The 19,319-nt window shown below is 39.0% G+C and overlaps 1 long non-coding RNA gene across 1 annotated transcript in view; it reads right to left on the bottom strand.

The window, feature by feature from the left end:
- Nucleotides 1-19,319, bottom strand: part of LOC309653800 — a 58,399-nt gene that overhangs the window by 37,895 nt on the left and 1,185 nt on the right. The window contains exon 2 of the long non-coding RNA XR_014259515.1: nucleotides 14,005-14,096. This is a non-coding gene — a long non-coding RNA (uncharacterized lncRNA). The remainder of the gene's footprint in view (nucleotides 1-14,004; nucleotides 14,097-19,319) is intronic.

Consider the following 19,319-nt stretch of genomic DNA (forward strand, 5'->3'; position numbering starts at 1 on the left):
TACAAAATATATTTGACTTGGACACTAACACTCATTTCACTATCATAAATGTCAAACAACCCATATTGATGGTCAGATACTATATGTCTTAGAAGACTTCATAAAAAACAGCCAGATAACAAGCAGTATATGTTTCAGCAGCATACTGTCTTAATCTGGGGAGTCCTTTTCAGCTAACGGAAAAATATATAAAACCGAAAGAAGTCAAAGTTGCTAGTGACAATTTAATCCAAATAGCTTAATCTGAAAAGCTTTATTGCTTAGAGAGATATAATATTACAGAAAGCTGAAACATATCAATGTACTGTTAGAGTTTCTAATTCTATGACATAAACTTATTTTTAAATAGTCTTCTTTTGTAATATTGTCTTAATCTTGCAGTATTAGTGATAATACTTTGAATAATGGAAATACCCAGTATAAATGCCTTTCCCTAAAATTGCTTATCTAATTATTCTACCCAAAATCATGGACCAAAGTCACATTTCTGATTTTACACTTGAGATCAACAGGAGCAATAGTAATGGATAAAATTCACTGAGGACTTACTATGTTCCAGGCATTATTTATATATATTAATTAATTTAATCTTCATAACAAGTCTATGAGATGGGTTATAATTATTACTTATATTTTTGGAGACAAGGAAGCTGAGACACAGAAAGGATAAGCAAATTACCCAGGGTCACACAGCTGGCATTCATCAGTGGAAGCAGAAACCTAATCCAAACATTCCTTTCATAACCACTCCATTCCACTGCCTATCTGAAAGTGTGACTCATTATGTTAGTACATCTTGTTGAATTTTATAGTTTTATGCTGTTTGAAGGAGTGCTGCTGGAATCATCTTCATTTATATACCTCCACTGTGCCCTTCTATGTAATTCTGAAAATACGAACAATCTTTGTTTGAAAATAGAGGTAGTCTTTAAGTGATAGCATGTGCATTTTGTCATGCCTTTGAGCTAGCTAGTCATAAAACTTCTCAAAGATAGTAACAGGTTTTGTTGACAGTAATGGCCAGCCATAAACAGACTCAGAAATTCCTCACCCTAGACCAGGGGGTCAAGTCTGCAAGCACAATGGGAGCTTCCACTTGATGTTGCAGGTTACTGGACACAGAGTCCATGGTTCTCACTCCCAGAGGCAGCTGTGACCCAAATGAATTTAGCCTCATGGGTGTCAAGGAGACAACTGGACACCTACTCTGAAGTGCAATGGCCACCTGTGCACCTGCAGGCCCTCTGCCCTGATGTGCAGTGAGCCTTTCCCACCTGGATTAGATGCTGCTTCAAGTATCAGGTAGACACTATGAACCAGGCTTGTGGAGAATGCCAATTACACACTGCCCCCAGGCACCTCTGTTTCAGGCTCCTCCTGAATATGGAGCCTTGCTGAGATCAGACTTGATCAAGATCTCCCTAGATAATAGTCATCTTGCCTAATAATACCTGCCAGAAGGCCTCCTCTTTGCTGCTTGTTGGTCTTTGGTAGTTCCCCTGACACCTGGCCTTTTCAAGCTCTCCCTCAGGGCTTCCCAGCAACTTTTAGAACAGGCACCATGCTTTTTATCAAAGCCTTGGGTCAGAAGTTATGTCAGGCATTTTCCTACTGGAAGAAAACAAAACACTCAAAATCAGCCAATGGATCCTTCCATGAACAAATCAGTTGGCTAGTAGAGAGCTCAGGGATAGTCACATAAAAATTCATTTTTATTAGGCCACCTAAAAAATGATTATAAAATACACGGGGGGATTCTGCAGATATTCTATATACTTTCAAGGTAGCATATTTAAAATATATTAATTTCTCCATTTATTTGGTACTTACTGAGTACCATCAGCAAAGCACTGCAGGAACAAAGAAGCGTGATTCTGTTTTCAGGAAGTTTAAAATCTGATTAAGGAGGGAGACATGTAACCAAGCATCTGTTCTATGAAGCCAGTAAGAGCCTGAAAGCTAGTGCTTTTCATAATAGATGTTAAACTAATTACCTAAATGGATTGTGCATTTTGCTTTCTTGTCAAAGTGATGCAGTCAAAGCACCTGGTCAAGGATCAAGTTGCAGTCACTTCCTGGCTCCACCACTGGTCATGAGGGCCAACCTTTCCTGTCACAGTAGCTGGATAAGAGCAGTCACAACACAGACAAAACAGTGGAAGTCAGATCTGGGGATCTTGCTGGATGTTTGGGGAAAGAGAATCATTCACCTTTTTACTTATCCAACAAATATGTATTGAGAACCCACTGTCTTCCAGGACCATCCCTGTGCTCTGGGGATTAGGAAGTAGGAATAACAACAAAAAAGAAAGAGGAAGTCTCTGCTTTCTTGGAGCTTGAGCTGAGGGAATAAACAAATAAATACATGCTTAGTGCTTCAGGGTAATAAGGACCAAAGTCCAAATAGAGGAAAGCATTCTCTCTATCACTGTGATTAGGAAGGTCGACCTTGGACATGGAGCTACCAAGCAGATTCCTGCCTGAGCATCAAGCTGACACTGGGAAGACAGAGCGGAAACATGAAGAGAGGCTGATCCTGATGGCACAGCCTCATCTGGATCTAACCTTGCCTGAAATGCAATGATGTGAACCAACAATTCCCCGTTTTGTTTAAGTCACTTGCCAATACCCCAGTCCTTCACACTCCCATTTCTTATTACTCCACATAGAATCAAACAACCATTAAGTCCTGAAAGTGTTCTTTGTGTGCAGTGTCACTTTTTCATTCTCACTGCCATCCTCCCACTTCAGTCCCTCTTACACCTGGGAAATGGAATAACAGTGGAAGACCTCAGGGGGATGGATCCCACAGGAAGTAGTGAAGGAGGAAGGACACCTCTTTGGCTGGCCAAAATCCACGCAAGTCAACCCAGGAAGTCATTCGGCATCACCTCCATCTAAGAAAATGGAAGAAGATGCTCGTGAAGGCTCTGGGCATGTTGATGCTGGGGGTTGGGAAGGAGGCCTTGGGAGGGTGGGTAAGCCAGTCTCATCCCTAGGGAACTGGGATGGAGATTAAGATACAACATATGTCCTTTTCATGCTCAAATGCGCAATAGCCTGCAGGATGTATCTCCCCACTCTTGCTTCACCTTGCAGCAATATTCATGAGGAAAAGGAACTTTCCCTAGGCAAGCATGCAGCCTATCTTCCAACAAATGAATCCTATCACTTACAAGAAGAACAAGTGAAATCAGTCCATAGCGATGCAAATCTCCCAAAGATCAGGTTTTCAGGTTTCTTAAAATAGATCAGTAGTTCATCATGACAAAAGAATAGTAAATAATTATGATCCAAAGTTTATTCTTATAAACTGGAAAATCAATATTATGTTTGTTAACCTTGTACCATAGTTCAAAATAGATCATTTGACTTACCTCTAATAGGTAATTGACTCTGAGATCTGTCAATTCTACTGTGTTCTATGCCAGAAAAAATAGTTTTCAGAAATGTTCCTTGTCACTTTAAGAAAGCAAAGAGTAATTTGGCGTTTGCTCCCTTAAACTCTCTTATACGTACCTTAACTAAACTCTAGTCAACATATCCTCTTTCAGTCCCCCAATTTTTTTAACCCCTCGCAATGACGGCATGGTTCACACCATAGAAAAGGATGTGCTCTGAAATGTCAAGGCTCACAGGTTTTCTTATCAGAACTTCCGTGAATCGAGACTTCCCTGGTGGAGTAGTGGTTAAGAGTCCGCCTGCCAATACAGGGAACACGGGTTCGATCCCTAGTCCAGGAAGGTCCCACGTGCCGTGGAGCAACTAAGCCCACGCACCACAACTACTGAAGCCCTTGCGCCTAGAGCCCACGCTCCGAAACAAGAGAAGGCACCTCAATGAGAAGTCCGCGCACCACAACAAAGAGTAACCCACGCTGGTCGCAACTAGAGAAAGCCCGTAGCCTCAGTGCCGCAATGAAGACCCAACTCAGCCAAAAATTAATTAATTAATTAATTAATTAAAAAAAGAAAACTTCCATGAATTAACACAACGTTGCAGAGAAGCCTAAGAATCACAGACACACAGCAGCTAGCCAGCTTGATGATATTACACAGCTATATTTTTCTTTTTATGTTGTATTATTATACTTTTAGTGTATAGCAATGTCCTTATTCTCAAGTTTCTAATCATCAAAGACACAGCAAACGTAAAGCTATATGACAAATCCTTAATTTTGATAATCTCCAAACATTTGAACAGATGTCTATAGAAACGTATTATTTTTCTTACATCAGCCAAATCTGAGACATTAAAATAGTTAACAGTTCTTAAAATATTTTCTTCCATAATAGAAGTTTATATTAAAATTACTTTCTTTGACCTGAATCAAATTACTGAATTATTTTCGCATGCTAATCAGATTCCCTTTATTATATCTACTCGCCTTTAAATCAAAATCCTACCAGCCATTCCTTAGAACTGTATTAACAGGAAGCAGGACCTGGGAAGGCCTCAGAGGCAGGTTAAGTGCTGCTGGTTCTAACGGTGGCTGCATAGCAATATCCTAGAACACAAAACACCTCCGACACGTGAAGGCAATAGTTTCAACTGGGGTTCAACTGGGTCAGGGCAGATGTCTTTGTATTTCCTGATTACTCACATGCTCAGAAATCCAAAGTGGAGAATATCCGTTCTGCATGGTAACAAGTAAGAAATAGCTCAATCCCACGTAACTGGATTGTCACCTAATCCAATCTGTGCCTCTCTTACAACTATTGACAGTGGTTTTTAATTCCTTCGGCAGGTCTCTCTACCCAACCAGCCTCCCTTAAGACACACAAACATACGTACACACACATGGTTCATTCTGCCACTTCTCCCACCAATTCACCACTCCGAGGAAGAGTGTATTTAGCTTAACTTTATCAAGCTCTTTGGCTGCCTGAGGATTTATAAATGTTAAAATAAAAACTAATTACAACCTTGAGAACTGCAGGTGGCACCTGGTCTTATGTCTCAAGGCAGCAGGTCGCTCCTGCATCATCCAAGCAGCAATGTCACTGCTTGCTCCTAAGCTCCAGAGAAACCCTCTGTTGGGTCTCGAACACCCCAAGTAATGAGATGCTACTGAAACGAGCATGTGGGGACCCTAGGTCTACGCCACAGCGTTAAGTGGCTTCTGAGGTTATCGAAACTGCCACTGATTCCAAACAAGGTTCACCAGCCCCTTCCTCCCACAGTGGTCCAGTGAACACGTGGCATAAAAATGCCTTCTCCACAGGTGACAGCCACTAAGGCCAGAGATGGAACCACAGGTGATACAACTTAGGAACACATACATTTAAATATCCGATACACCATTTACCATAGCCCTAAAATGACTCATCCGAAAGTATCATATTTGCCAGTTTAAAAAACAAACTTTTTTCAAGTTTCTCTCCATGAGTTAGCTATAACTAGCACATCCTCCATGAGTATCTTTTCCTGATGTACTACCGAGTAAAAACTTAATAAAAGCCATAGCCTAGATAAAATATATCATTTTTTCATTTGTGATTAACAGCCTTGGAGGGAGGTTTTTTTTTAAACTGGTCCATTAAATGGGCATATATTTAAATAAAAATTATATAGTTTCTAACTTTAAACTACTCAAAATTTCAAGTACTTTATGTTTCAATTCTATTTCAAATCAGTACACTGAAAATACCCATTACCTGGAAACTAAGGAGAATATTTTTATTTTTTATTGTGAGCCAGACTCCCTATATTATTATTGAAAAGTAAAGTTTCTAATGAACCAGAAAGGAAATTTATTGTAAAGCAACACTCAAACTAAGCACATGTATTATCACACAAGGTTATGTGTACACCTACCAGACATGTGCAATCTCTATGTCAAAGCATTGTTTTCAAAAAGTTAAAAACACAACACGTACAAATATAGAACAAATGCATGCCAAAGAATCATAAACTCATTAATGACTAATCCAGTAAAAGAGCATTTTGAGAAACTAGGAATTTACAGGCATTTATAGAAGAACATTAGAATGAGATTGCTAGGTTACAAAAAAACTGATCAATGTCCTACAGGGCAATAAAACCTTTGTAGTTACCATATGTACCTGAAAAAAAAAAAAAATCATCAATTTCAGCTTCTAAACTCCAATCAAATAGTAAATGACCAAGTCAGACATGGGTGCATTCTTCTAGGTAATTAAACAATCATGTGGGCCTATTAAACAATGTTCCTGCATAATGTCAAAAGGTCACTCTATCATACCCTCTCTTTTTTTAACTTTTTATTTTACATTGGAGTATAGTTGATTTACAATGTTGTGTTAGTTTTTACAGTATTTACAAGTTGTGTATAACTTTAATTAGCACACAGATTTTAACCTTATGCCATAGAACTCAAACTGGAAAAAACATGTATGATATTTTGAAGGAACGTATTACATATGGTTTCCTGCCTCTCAGAAATAGGTAGACATAAATAATTCCGTTTTTAAAAGTTATTCAATATGATGCAACAGAGCCTATAGCAATCAGCACCGCAACGGGCCCCAGGTAGGCAGATTGAGTGGGGACACTTTGGAAGTTACTCTGAAGAACTTTGTATGTTGAAGCCAAGCCTTTAAAGGCTCTGAAAAGTTAAGTGGGGAGAAGATCCAGAGGTTAATTTCATATTTGTTTTTCAGGATTAGAATTAGAATTGCAGGTAAACCCTGGATCTATTCATTCCAAATTGTTTGAACTCTTTTATACTTTTATAAGTATACTTTTATATTCAAATTCTGATTTTGATTTAAAGGGAAAAATTCAAATTCAAATTTGCTCAGTTAATTGAGATTTTTGTCAGTGAATATGTCCTTTATTTAGTACTCTTGAATGATTTGGGGTTGTTTTTCCAAATCAACTCAAAGGAGCAGACATTCTTGAGCTCCAGTCTTCTCCCCAGAACAGGCTTTCAGGCGTGGGAGGGTCACTGATAATGTGTCTTTAGGGTCATTTTGTTTGTTTGTTTGCTTAAAGAGTCTCCCCCAGTTGCATAAGCTTCAGGACCCTCACAGCTCTAGCCTTGCCTGTCACTCTGTGTTGATAGTCACATGGACTTTGTAAGTTTTTTTGGAGAAAAAAATGTTGTTGTTTTCCCGAAGTTTTCAAAAATATTCTGACCTCAGTATTTCTGGGAAGTTTATTCAAATATGATTTTTTTTAAAAAACGGTCCGTTTACCAGTTTGTTGAAGACTCTTTCCAACAAGTCCAAGCTCCAGTGCTTACTAAATACCTCTCTCCATATTCTATGCTCATTTTCCCCAACCTGTTTCACTGAATCACGAATGGATTCCCCATTCACCTGCTCCAGGGGCACATCCTCTGATAGGCTCCCTCCCTAAACCAAGGAACATATTACATATGGTCTAATGCCTTTCAGAAATAGGTAGACATAAGTAATTCAATCTAAATATCAACCAAAATACTGACATTTTCTTATTCAGATTATATCTCTTCTTCCTCCCCAAAGATCTGAAACTTCATAAAGAAACAGTAGATTCACAGGGATAATCCTGATTAACTTGGAGGATTCGACTCACTCTAGAAAACCACTAAGCACACTATTGAGACAAAAAGAAGCCTGCACCAATTAAAACAGCAGCAGGATTTTAGTCCATATTACCCAAGGTGAAAACTTCTTTATGGACTGTATTGTCTTAGCACACATGGCATTACTTGAGATTGACTGTGCTCACATAGCAATAGAATATGTTGATGACACTTAGCAAATAATTACAAAGAATCTGTGCCCATTGAAATAACAGGAGTTCTGACAAACAATACCCTTGAGAAGAGACATTTGATAAACACACTATTAGACATTCACTTAAATCAATTCTCACGATTTTATACTTCTTAGCAGTTGTAGCATTATGTTCAGTTCCTCCATTCTGCAATTCATGTATTTTTATACCAAATTCTTAAGGTTAATCATGTTATTGGGTTAGGATAATTTATACAAGTGTCTCACTATTATACGATGTATGTTATTTTTATTTTAAAAGAATAATATTGTGTGATACTATCTATTAGAGGATCATATTAATAAACTTTCATTAAAGATGATACAGTAACACTTTAGCACATAAGGAGCCATTGCTCCAGTGAAGAAAGGATTCAAATCTGATACAAATCTTCAAATTGAGGTGCTAATATATTTGCCTAGATCAAGCACTAGGTATTACATGAAGAGCACATGATGTTTGTCTCCCATGCTGGCCAACAAAATGGGCTTGATCTGCTCCCCCAACCAAGGGCAGAGACCTCTCATACATATGCAGGACATAACAGGGAGGAGACATTGTTGGATAAAAACAAATCCTGATTACCACTCCTAGAACAGTGATTCAAGTTGTGTGCCCCACCTGTAGTGGGCCAGAAATACATCTTTTCTTCTCACAACAAGAAGGGCACTTTTGACAGGGGAAGGAAACAAAAGAAGACTTCTAGAGAAAATTACAAGTACTGAGATTTAACAAGGTGCGGATGAGTGTGTAACACTCACTAAATTGAACCTCTGGGTCTACAAATATCATCACTTACGTCAAATAATCACCATCAACAGCGGCTGAAATGTCTAACACTGGCTTCAGTCCTTTTCAGAGACTTCAGTCCTTTTTCTTTTCACTGGGGAGTAGAGTTAGGGAGGACAGCAGCTACTAGCTATAGCTGGCACTTTACTTATATGGGGAAAATAATTCAGCTGTAAATTAACTTCCAATTGTGTTGTTCCTTAATCGGGAAAGAGTGAACATTACTCCTCAAAGTGACATGCGATCCAGGAGACAGATTTACAATACTAAATATGCAATCAAAATACTGAGATTTTCTTATTCAGATTATATCTCTTCTTCCTCCCCCCCCCCCCAAAAGATCTGAAAGTTCATAAACAAATAGTAGATTCACAGGGATAATCCTAAAACAGAGAGCTACTGCCCTCTTCCACTTGTGGCTCATGGTAGGAAGTGAGCAAACCAACCACTGTCTGCACAACAACTTCTGGAAAACAGGGCTCTAACTTGGAATCTATATTCTAACTTTCCTCTTGCATTCCATTTAAGAGGATAACTCCATTAGAATAACACTTAAATCTTGAGTAAATACAAAGAGTTCTAGAAGGCAGACCAAGTAGAGATGCACAATTTTTAAATATCAGGTCCTAGAGGATGCTGTCCATTCAACTTGTTTTATCTTCAAAAAGACAGAGAATAAGAGAAAAAAAAAAAAAGCCCATGTTTTTGGCTATTTAGAAACATTACTCTCGCTCTGTGTAGACTCCTCCTGATTTAAAATTTCCCATTAATTATAAAGATTCGTGTCAAAACATGGATAATTTCTGAGATGTCAAATGTTTCAACCAAGTCCTGTATGAGAGTATGTCTTATGCCAGAACCTCACCCAGGTTGACCTCACCCCCACCCCCCCGCCCCGTCTGACTAATTTACTACTGAGAACCAGTTGTAAAGAGAGGAAAAATGTCACTGTATCCTTTTGGGGAGAAGATCTTTACCTTTTTAAAAATTTACATACAGTTCTCATTATTTTATCAGGGCTTAAGAATATTTCATTTTTGTTAGTTTTAAAGTCTTGTCTGAAAAGATTACTTGAGTTCTTAAAACACTTCTTAGGAATAAAAGGTTAGCGATCAAAAGACTTGAGCAAATGCTGGTGTTCGTGATTTCTTGTTGGTAGCCTAAATCCCATCCTGCTGGCAAACTCCTCTTTAGAATTTCTCAAATGATGGGACAGGACTAAAAGAACCCTCTACCTTGATTTATGTAGTAACAAATTTCAAATATGGGTTTGAAATACCTTGCTTGTATATACATCTACACATACAAACAAACACCTCCCAAATATTCGAGAGTTAAGGAAAAATCCAATTGGTCAAATTAGCTAATCTAGACTATAATAAGATTCATTCACCATTACTTCTACTGCTACAAAGGATACCGTCAAATGAGATTAGCAAGCAATTATCAAACACAGTTTGTGTACCCTCTATGAATCTTTAAGTCTGCAAAGACATTTAAATATATACTTGACACTTGAACAACTATAGTAGCCATCTTTGCAGTGATCAAGGACTCTATAGTATCTAAAATGTTCTTAGCCATGCAAATTTACATAGGTACTTTTAACTTACTGAACTTTTAATCAGAGTACTAAACACATCTAAATAAAACAGAGGCTGAAAAGTGAAAACTAGCATTGACATTTGAAGAGTCAGCCAGAGACCCAGACGAACTGAGCTTAGAGATATATTCAATTCAGAAAAGGCTATCTGCCTGGATATTCAGACATGGAGCACCTCAGAGCATGTGACTCTTAAAAAAGATGCTCAGTATGAAGAACATGATACCTCTGCGGATTTCAGGGAATAAAATACAAACAGAAAATAAAGAAATATCAAAATAACTGATCTTGCAATGTCCTGTAATCACAACTAAGGAGACAAGAAAGGCAGCACAGCACTCTGCTTCTCTTATAAGGGAAGGATTTTTGAAGCCATGTTTCCTTTAAGTAAGAGTGACCTCTGGTGACTTTTTAATTGCACCTCAGTGTACTATGTTAAATTATTCTACAATTCTTTTATACTAGCAAATCATTTAGTACTACATTTTAAATGTCTTAGCAAAGTGATAAATGCTTTACCGCAGGACCTAAGGATTTCATGTAAATGCCTCCATTTTAATTAATTCATAGAAATTGTGCCCAAAGCTAAATTAAAATTCTGTCTGAAACACGGGGCAGTATTTTCTTAAAGGAGACTAAGGCTCATTTTCAGGAGTGACTCATATAATATGGCATTAAATCAGCTGATACTAAATGATGACAACACAAACTTATCACAGCCTCGGGGCATATATGGATGAATGCTGGAAGGGTAACTCTTTGTACAATATGCTTTTCACTTTAGCACAAACTTCCTGGTAAGGGCGGAGTTCCCCAGCCCACCCCACCCCCAGATAAAACTGGATACCCAGCAGCAAGGTCGGTTTCTAACATGCCTACTAGCACTTTCTTGAAATGCATAATAGCTTGCCTTACTCCCTACAACCTGATTTAAAAAATTTTTTGAGGGGGATGGGGTGTGGATGTAAGATTAACGGGGCTTTCTTCCAATCCCTCAAGGAAAGAAAAGCCCTATGATGGAGATTTCAATCTGAATAACACTTCGAAAACTTTTTCCGATTTCCAGATTAAAATGCCTTGAGGTCGGCTGAATCAATTTGGCTAGCATCTTTAGATCAGACTCACATTGCCAGTCCAGAACTGAGAGGTTAATACATCTTCACTGAACCAACAAAATGAGAAACACAGCACATCACAATATACGAGCATGTGCACTTGCAAATGAACCTGAATGGCAGGTTATGTTTTTCCTTTAAGCAAAAGCCTTCTAATTCTGAGGGGTCTATCCTTCTCGTAATTCTCGGGACTAACCAGGTTTGCCGCCTGGGCTCTGCTGCGGAACCTGCCCGCCGCTGCAGCGCCCCAGTTCTTGGTACCCGATTCCGCAGGGCGCCAACTGCAAACATCTACGCTAATGCAGGACCCGGCCAGGTCGGCCAACGATTTCCTTTCTGACATAAATCCTGCAAAATGTATTCATAGTAAAAAGAAATAAATGACATATTGGCATGCTCTTCTCTCCTCATCTCCTGCTATTCTCTCTCTCTGGTCTCTCTCCACCTCAATATTCTCATGCTAATTTTAGGTTTTACTAGAACTTGAGCTTTCTCAATGAATATTCAAAACAACAGCACACAGACAAAATTCACCTCACAGACAAGTCAAAACAGGCTTTGTGTATTACAGACTTGACAAGTGGAAAAACCATTGTAAACCATCCTATCCAAGCGTTGGGACTTTGCGATGTTTTTTAAATGCCTCATTTTCAGAGGCAGACCAGTGATTCCATTTGTAAAATTCAATTTTTTTAAAAAAAAACACGAATTCTCAGTTGCCAGTATAAGTTTTAAAAGATTTGCTGTACTCACAAGTATTCCCTGCTGCTAATGTACTCCAGGGCTGGGCAGACAAAAGAAACAGCATCCTGAGACAGGCTCCCGCGGCGGAGTCCATGTTCACAGTCGCCGGGGCTCCCCACCCCAAAACCCAAGGTGTCCAGACAGCTGCTCTGAGCCGGAGTCTGCAAGCTCCCTCCCGCTCGGGGTAGCTAGCGCTCCCTCCTCCGGGCTCGGCGAACCCGCGCAGCCGGCGGGGCGGGAGCCCCAACCTGCAGCCACACCCCCACCCCACCCCCACCCGCTCCCTCCGCGCTGCGAGCTCCACGCGTCCCGGGCGCTCCTGACGGTGGCGGGAGGAAGTGCGAGTCAAGTCGGTGAAGGTCTTCAACCTGCGCTCGCTCCGAATCCGAATCCGAATCCGCGGTCCTAGCTCCTTCACCGGCAGGTTTCCCACTCTGAACAGCTGAGCAGGTCAGTGGACTTCAGTCTGAGACCGAGCTTCACCACGCTGATGATGCTTGAGCATTAACACCGATGCTAGGAAAAATGTGAGTTTCTTTTTTTTTGGTTGAAAAGAAGTTAGGACAAGTAACTAACCCGGTTTGAAGAAAATATTTACATGTACTGAGAACTGTTGTAAAAAAGACTGCTTTTGTTTTCTCAACTCATTTAATGATTCATATTTAAAAATAAAAACCTAAAGAACCTTATTATGGTAATCATTTCGAAATATATACGGTTATATATACAGTGTTATGTGTCAAAATACATCTCAATAAAGCTGGAAAAAATTAAAATTAAAAAATAATTAATTAAAACACCGACCCGACTTCTACTATAATGTCAGCATTTCATTATGTATATTCCTACTTGGAGATTTGAGAATTGTGGTCAGCAGATATATAAAACTAAAAACTGGCATCCTGGGAGAAGGAATCTTACTCCAAATATCATCAGGGAAGTGACCTGATGTTAAGTAGGTAAACTGAATACACTTAATTGAAGAATGAAGAGTTTTGAATCAACTTCTATATACTGTATGTGTATTCCTTTCCATTCAAATTCTTTAATACAGTTACCCAAAAGTTCATATTGAAAAATGATGGAATATAAAAGGCATCTTAAATAAATAAATAAATGGATAGATAAATAAATGGATAGATAGATAGGCAGATAAATAGATAAATTGTTTCCGAGTATACAGATAGAGGCCTGATGGCCCATGGAGGAAGAAGGATTTCAAGATCCATGACCTTGAGGTAAGTCACATGGCCTCCTCTACTTCCTAAAGAGGCCGCCAGCAGATGTAAATGAAGGAGGGATGAGCATGGCATCACTAGGATCAATACTCTCCTAAAACTGTGACCAGACTCATGACAAATGTGCTGAGACTTAGGAACAGTGTCCAGGCATTCTTGCACCATCCAAAGTGATCAGAATATGAAAGTAACTTTAACCTTGAGTAGGGCATTATATGCCTGAGAACAAAGCAGAAAAGCTGTTTTTATTATTTCTATTCTGCAACCTGGGTAAGAAACAAAAACAGGAATAGAAAATGTAAATAGCTTGGCAAGGCCACAGAATTTACAAGTAGAATTTGACCCAAATATGTAGATTCTGATCCCAACTTTCCAGCTTTCTCCACTCCTACTCAGGGCCCCTGGGAATCAGGAACTCTTCCCACCCACCCCATCAATCAGCAGTCCTGGGAAACACTGAGCAAAGCTTGCTCGGAGGGTGCATTTAGAACCTTGAAAAAAGCCACAAGCGGTAGAGTGACCTTCATTTATTAGTCAGACATTTTCCTAGTGCCTAATACATGTCCCAGAACCTGAATATGGTATTTCTAATTTATAAAGCAAATATAAATTAATGATTTACATTAAGTGTCTAATATTTGTTAAAGCCTATACAACAGACAGTCTGTGTGTGTGTGTCTGTGTGTGTGTGTGTGTGTAATCTAAATAAATGGTCACAGCATTCCTTTGAAGTAAATGTTACTATGCCAATTTAATGGATAGACAGACTAACCTCAGAGAGTTTAATGGATGTGTCACAAAGCAAGCCAGACTTGGACCAGGTCAGCTGAGCTCTGAAACCCCTTCTCACTGGCCCTCAGGTCTCTGAAACAGAAAAGTTGTCACCTGCGAAAACTCTATTCAGTTGTTCATGGGAAATCCATTTAAAATGGGTTAGAAGGCGCCTCAATAATTGATGTCAATTAAAACCAAAAAGGGCAATGCTGGTAAATTACTTGAGCAGACATTCAGGATGGATTTTCCAAGTCAGAGATGAAACAGCCCACGAGGGATTGAGATTTGCAGGCAGATGTCCTTGTGCGGTGCACAGCATTGACCACTGGACAGCACTGGGGCTGTTACATGATCTTCCAAGACAAGGGCAGCCCCAGGTGAGGAGGCTTGAAGAGACCAGGCAAAGCAGGGCCCAAAGCAGGGACTTGCTAGCAGACAGCTGATGCGACTCCTGGTTTTACCCCTTTCCAGCTGCCTTCTTTCGCTGGAGACTTCGTGGCTTTGTGCTTCACTTTTCTTGTGTGTAGAATGGTGATGATAGCCAGTCATAGAGCCATTATGAAATTACAGGTCTGAAACCCCCACAAAGGGATGGAAACTGCTGAGCATTCCACGTACCAGCCCCAGAGCTGCCCTGGGAGTTGGTACCCACCCGTGAGACCCCCGGCAGCTGCTCAGCATCTGTGATCCTCAGCTTCGTTGTCTGTTTCATAAGATAATAGAAGTCTTACCAGCAGACAACTGATCCAAGGGTTACAGGAGAAAATGAATGTCAAGTACTTAACACCATGCTCATCCACAGGGCGCTGGATCAGGTAGGCTGATGCTAGAGCTCCAGGCTCAGAGGAGAAAGGATGCCTAACGGGACCGCCAAGGCCTCCAAGCTAAATCCCTGCAGGTCAGGGGCAGTCCGCTGCATTCTGTGACCTGTTTCCACAGCCCTTTGCTCTTTTATGTAAGAAAGATGACAGATAATCAACAAGGACCTACTGAATAGCACAGGGAACTCTACTCAACATTCTGTCATAATCTATATGGGAAAAGAATCTGTAAAAGAATGGACACATGTATATGTATAACTGAATCACTTTGCTGTACAACTGAAACTAACACAATATTGTAAATCAGCTATACTCCAATATAAAATTAAATTAAATTTTAAAAAATCAAAACAAAGCAAAGGTGAAGAAAATGTGTAGATCTAATCTTGCACATTTCTCTAAGTGATGATTCAAACCCCACAAATCACGCATGCGCATATATGTATGTGTCTGCAGAGTTCACACCAAACACAAAAGAGAACTTGAAATCAGCACACGTCACAAATAAAAGACAAGAAATCAACTTCCGATGTTCAGAAGTGTGTGGACCCTCATATGTGTAAGTGCAGACAGGCTGCCTAGGAAAGTATATTCTAAGTGAAACTACACCCTTGGCATTTCCTGACCAAAGTCTTCTGTTTTCCTGCTCACCTGGGAGCAGTCTGTGCACTCAGGATTCCCTACCGAGAAGAGGAAGGATCAACTCACCCCACCCGAATGAAATCCTTTCTCAATGCTCTCCATAGATCAAAACATGACTCCATTCATTTTTCTTCTTTATTCAGCAGTTTTCTCCCTGTAAATTATTTCTGCGTGTTTTATCTAAATCTGGGAATACATTTAACTTTCCTCTTGTAATGGGAACAGATGTATCATTAAATCCTCTGAAAGAATACTGTGAATAAAATAGAATAGTATTTCTATTAGGAGTCATTTTTCCCATAAGCCCCCAGGCAACAAATCCTGAAGAACAATTATGGAGAGACAGACTGCAGGGAGAAGAATTGTCACATGTGTGATAAAAAACACACTGCACGGTGTCTTCGCAGGTTATCTCTGATGAGCTATGTTCCCTATAATTAGCCCTTGGAAGCCCTGGTTTTAACAACCAAAGGATTATGCATCTAATTACATAAATCTCAGCTAGAGAATAGTCAGCCTCATATTGTTATCCGAAAAACTAAGTTTGCCTCTTGGTGGGTGTCGAGCCAAAAGACACAACCAAGACAAAGAGTGAGAGAAGGAAGGATTTGTTACTTGCAGCAAGTAAGTAGAACACTAGGGATCTTTCCCAAAGCGGTGTCTCCCCAAACAGCAAAACTGGGGAAGTTTTAAGCTAAGGGTACATGTATATTCATGAAAGGGCTTGGGAGGTAGGCAGAGCCCAGGCTTTAGTTGATTGAAATCCGGAGGATCAGAAAAGGTCAACGCCATCATCCCTTAGGTTCCGTTTGACCTGGTGGTTGAGTGCTTCAGGCTAATCTTTACCATGGAAACAGAACTGGAAGTCTTTACAACTGATACATTATTACTAGTGCTACTTCTCTTGCCTGATAACAGTCAGCATTCTTGTTTTCCCTTAAGATCCTTCATTACTGAGACCTGTTCAAGGGCAAGCACTCTGGCCAGGCTTAGATCACAAAATGGCTTGTACTAAATTAATAGGTGTTCTCTTATGTCCAGAAAGCCATGCCTGGTTTTCTTTCTCCATAGACCCCCTACCTTATCTGCTTATACTATTTCTTTCCAATTCAGCCCATTTCAACCCAGTAGGACTTTTGGGGACTAACAAACACTGGTATCTAAGATAGAACAACCACAACTAAGAACTTGAAGTATAAAAGCAATACTGCATGGTATTTCCAAAAGTGCTTAATAAACATTTCACAGGATTGTGCATAAACAACACACTTTTTCTGACATTCTGGCACAAGTAGAATCAGAGAGGCTTAACGTTAAAATGAAGTGCAGAGTCAGCTGTCCAGCATTCTACCCAATTCAAGCACCACAGTCTCCAATAGCATCTTGCACACATGTCCACTGATGGCAGCAGCTGAGGTGCATACATAGAGAGAAAAGGGAGATTCTAGAACTTCCTTCTATCATATCACAAAGAAGGATAAATTCACAGAATCAACTACATGAGTGTCCAGGAAAAAAAATTCTTTTTTTTTTTAAACTTTTTAAATTGAGATATATTATACCCTTTAAACAAAATTTCTAATTTTATGAAAGGCATAAAAGGTCACAATTTTTCTTTACTCCTTTGGGGTAGGAAGAGGGAGGCAGAGTTGAGTGCATCCTTAAAAGTCCTTTTCTAATTTAAAATTAAAATCAACATCTGATCTTGACCTAAGAATTTTTCTATTGAGGTATAATTGACATAGAACACTATATTAGTTTCAGGTGTACAATTCAATGATTTGACATTTGTGTGTACTGCAAAATGAACATCACAGTAAGTCTGGTTACCATCAATCACCATACACAGTCACAGATTTTTTTCTTTCTTCTTGTGATGAGAACTTTTCAGATTTACTTGCAGCAACTTGTAAATATGCAATACAGTATTAATAACTATATTCACCATGCTATACATTACATCCCTGTGGCTTATTTATTTTATAACTGGAAATTTGTACCTTTTGAACCCCCTTCACTCATGTCACCTACTTCCCACCCCCATCCCCACCCCCCCAGTCTGGCAACCAACTATCTGTTCTCTGTATTTATGAGCTCCTTTTTTTTCTTTTTAAGATTACTCATATCAGTGAGACCAGAGGTTATCTTTCTCTAACTTATTTCACTTAGCATAATGCTCTCGAAGTCCCTCCATGTTGTCACAAATGGCACAATTTCCTTTTTCTTAATGGCTCAATAGTATTCCAGTGTGTGTATCACATTTTTTTATCCATTCACCCATCAATGAACACTGAAGTTGTTCCCATGTCTTAACTATTGTAAATAATTCTGTAATAAACATGGGTGTGCATATATCTTTTGGAGTTAGTGTTTTCATTTTCTTTGTACAAATACACAGAAGTGAAATTGCTGGATCATATGGTAGTCCCAGTTTTGATCTTTTGAGGAAACTCCATGCTATTTTCCATACTGTCTGTACCAATGTACATTCCCACCAAGAGTGCACAAGTGTCTCCTTCTCTTCACATCCTTGCCAACACTTGTTATTTCTTACCTTTTGATGATAATCATACAAACAGGTGTGAAGTGATATCTCATTGTGGTTTCGATTTGCATTTCCCTGATGATTAGTGACGTTGAACATCTTTTCCTATACCTGTTGGTCAACTGTATGTGTTCTTTGGAAAAATGTCTATTCAGATCCTTTGCCCATTTTTAATTAGATTGTTTGTTTGCTATTGAGTTGTGCGAGATCTTTATATATATTAGATATTAGCCCATTATCAGATACATGATTTGCAAATATTTCTCCCATTCAATTGGTTGCCTTTTCATTTTGTTGATGGTTTCCTTTACTGTACAAAAGCTTTTTAGTTTGATGTAGTCTCACTTGTTTATTTTTACTTTTATTGCCTTTGCTTTTGGTGTCATATCCAAAAAATCATGGCCATGACCAATGTCCAGGAGCTTACCGTATATGTTTTCTTCTAGGAGTTTTATGATTTCAGGTCTTAAATTCAAGTCTTTATTCCATTTTGAGTTAATTTTTGTATGGTGTAAGGTAGTAGTCTAGTTTTATTCTTTTGCATGTGGCTGTCCAGTTTTGCCAACACCATTTGTTGAACAGACTGTCCTTTCCCCATTGTATATTCTTGGCTCCTTTGTCATAAATTAAGTGACCATATATGTGTGCGTTTATTTCTGAGCTCTCTATTCTGCTCCATTCATCAATGTGCCTCTTTTTATACCAATACCATACCATAGTTTTGTAATATAACTTACAATCAGGAAGCATGATGCTTCCAGCTTTGTTCTCTCTTAAGATTGCTTTGGTTATTCAGGGTGTTTTGTGGTTCCTTACACATTTTAGGATTTTTTTGCTCTGTTTCTGTGTAAAATGCCATTGGAATTTTGATAGGGATTGAATTGAATCTGTAGATTGCTTCTGGTAGTATGGACAGTTTAACAATATTAACTCTTCTAATCTTTGAGCCACAGAATATCTTTCCATTTATTTGTGTCTCCTTCAGTTACTTTCATCAGTGTCTTATAGTTTTCAATGTACAGGTCTTTCACCTCCATGGTTAAATTTATTCATAGGTATTTTATTCTTTTGATGCAATTGTGAGTGGTATTGCTTTATTACTAGCATATAGAAATGCAACCAATTTTTGTATATTGATTTTGTATTCTGCAATATTACTAAAGTTGTTTATTAGTTCTAACAGTGTTTTTTTGGTGGAGTCTTTAGGGTTTTCTATATATAATATCATGTCATCTGCAAGTATTGACAATTTTACTTCTTCCTTTCCAGCTGGGTGCTGCTGATTTCCTTTTTTTTTTTTTTTGC

The sequence above is a fragment of the Balaenoptera physalus genome (genome assembly GCF_965194825.1).
Source record: "Balaenoptera physalus genome assembly, contig: HAP1_SCAFFOLD_1189, whole genome shotgun sequence".
In the NCBI taxonomy this organism is placed as follows: domain Eukaryota; kingdom Metazoa; phylum Chordata; class Mammalia; order Artiodactyla; family Balaenopteridae; genus Balaenoptera; species Balaenoptera physalus.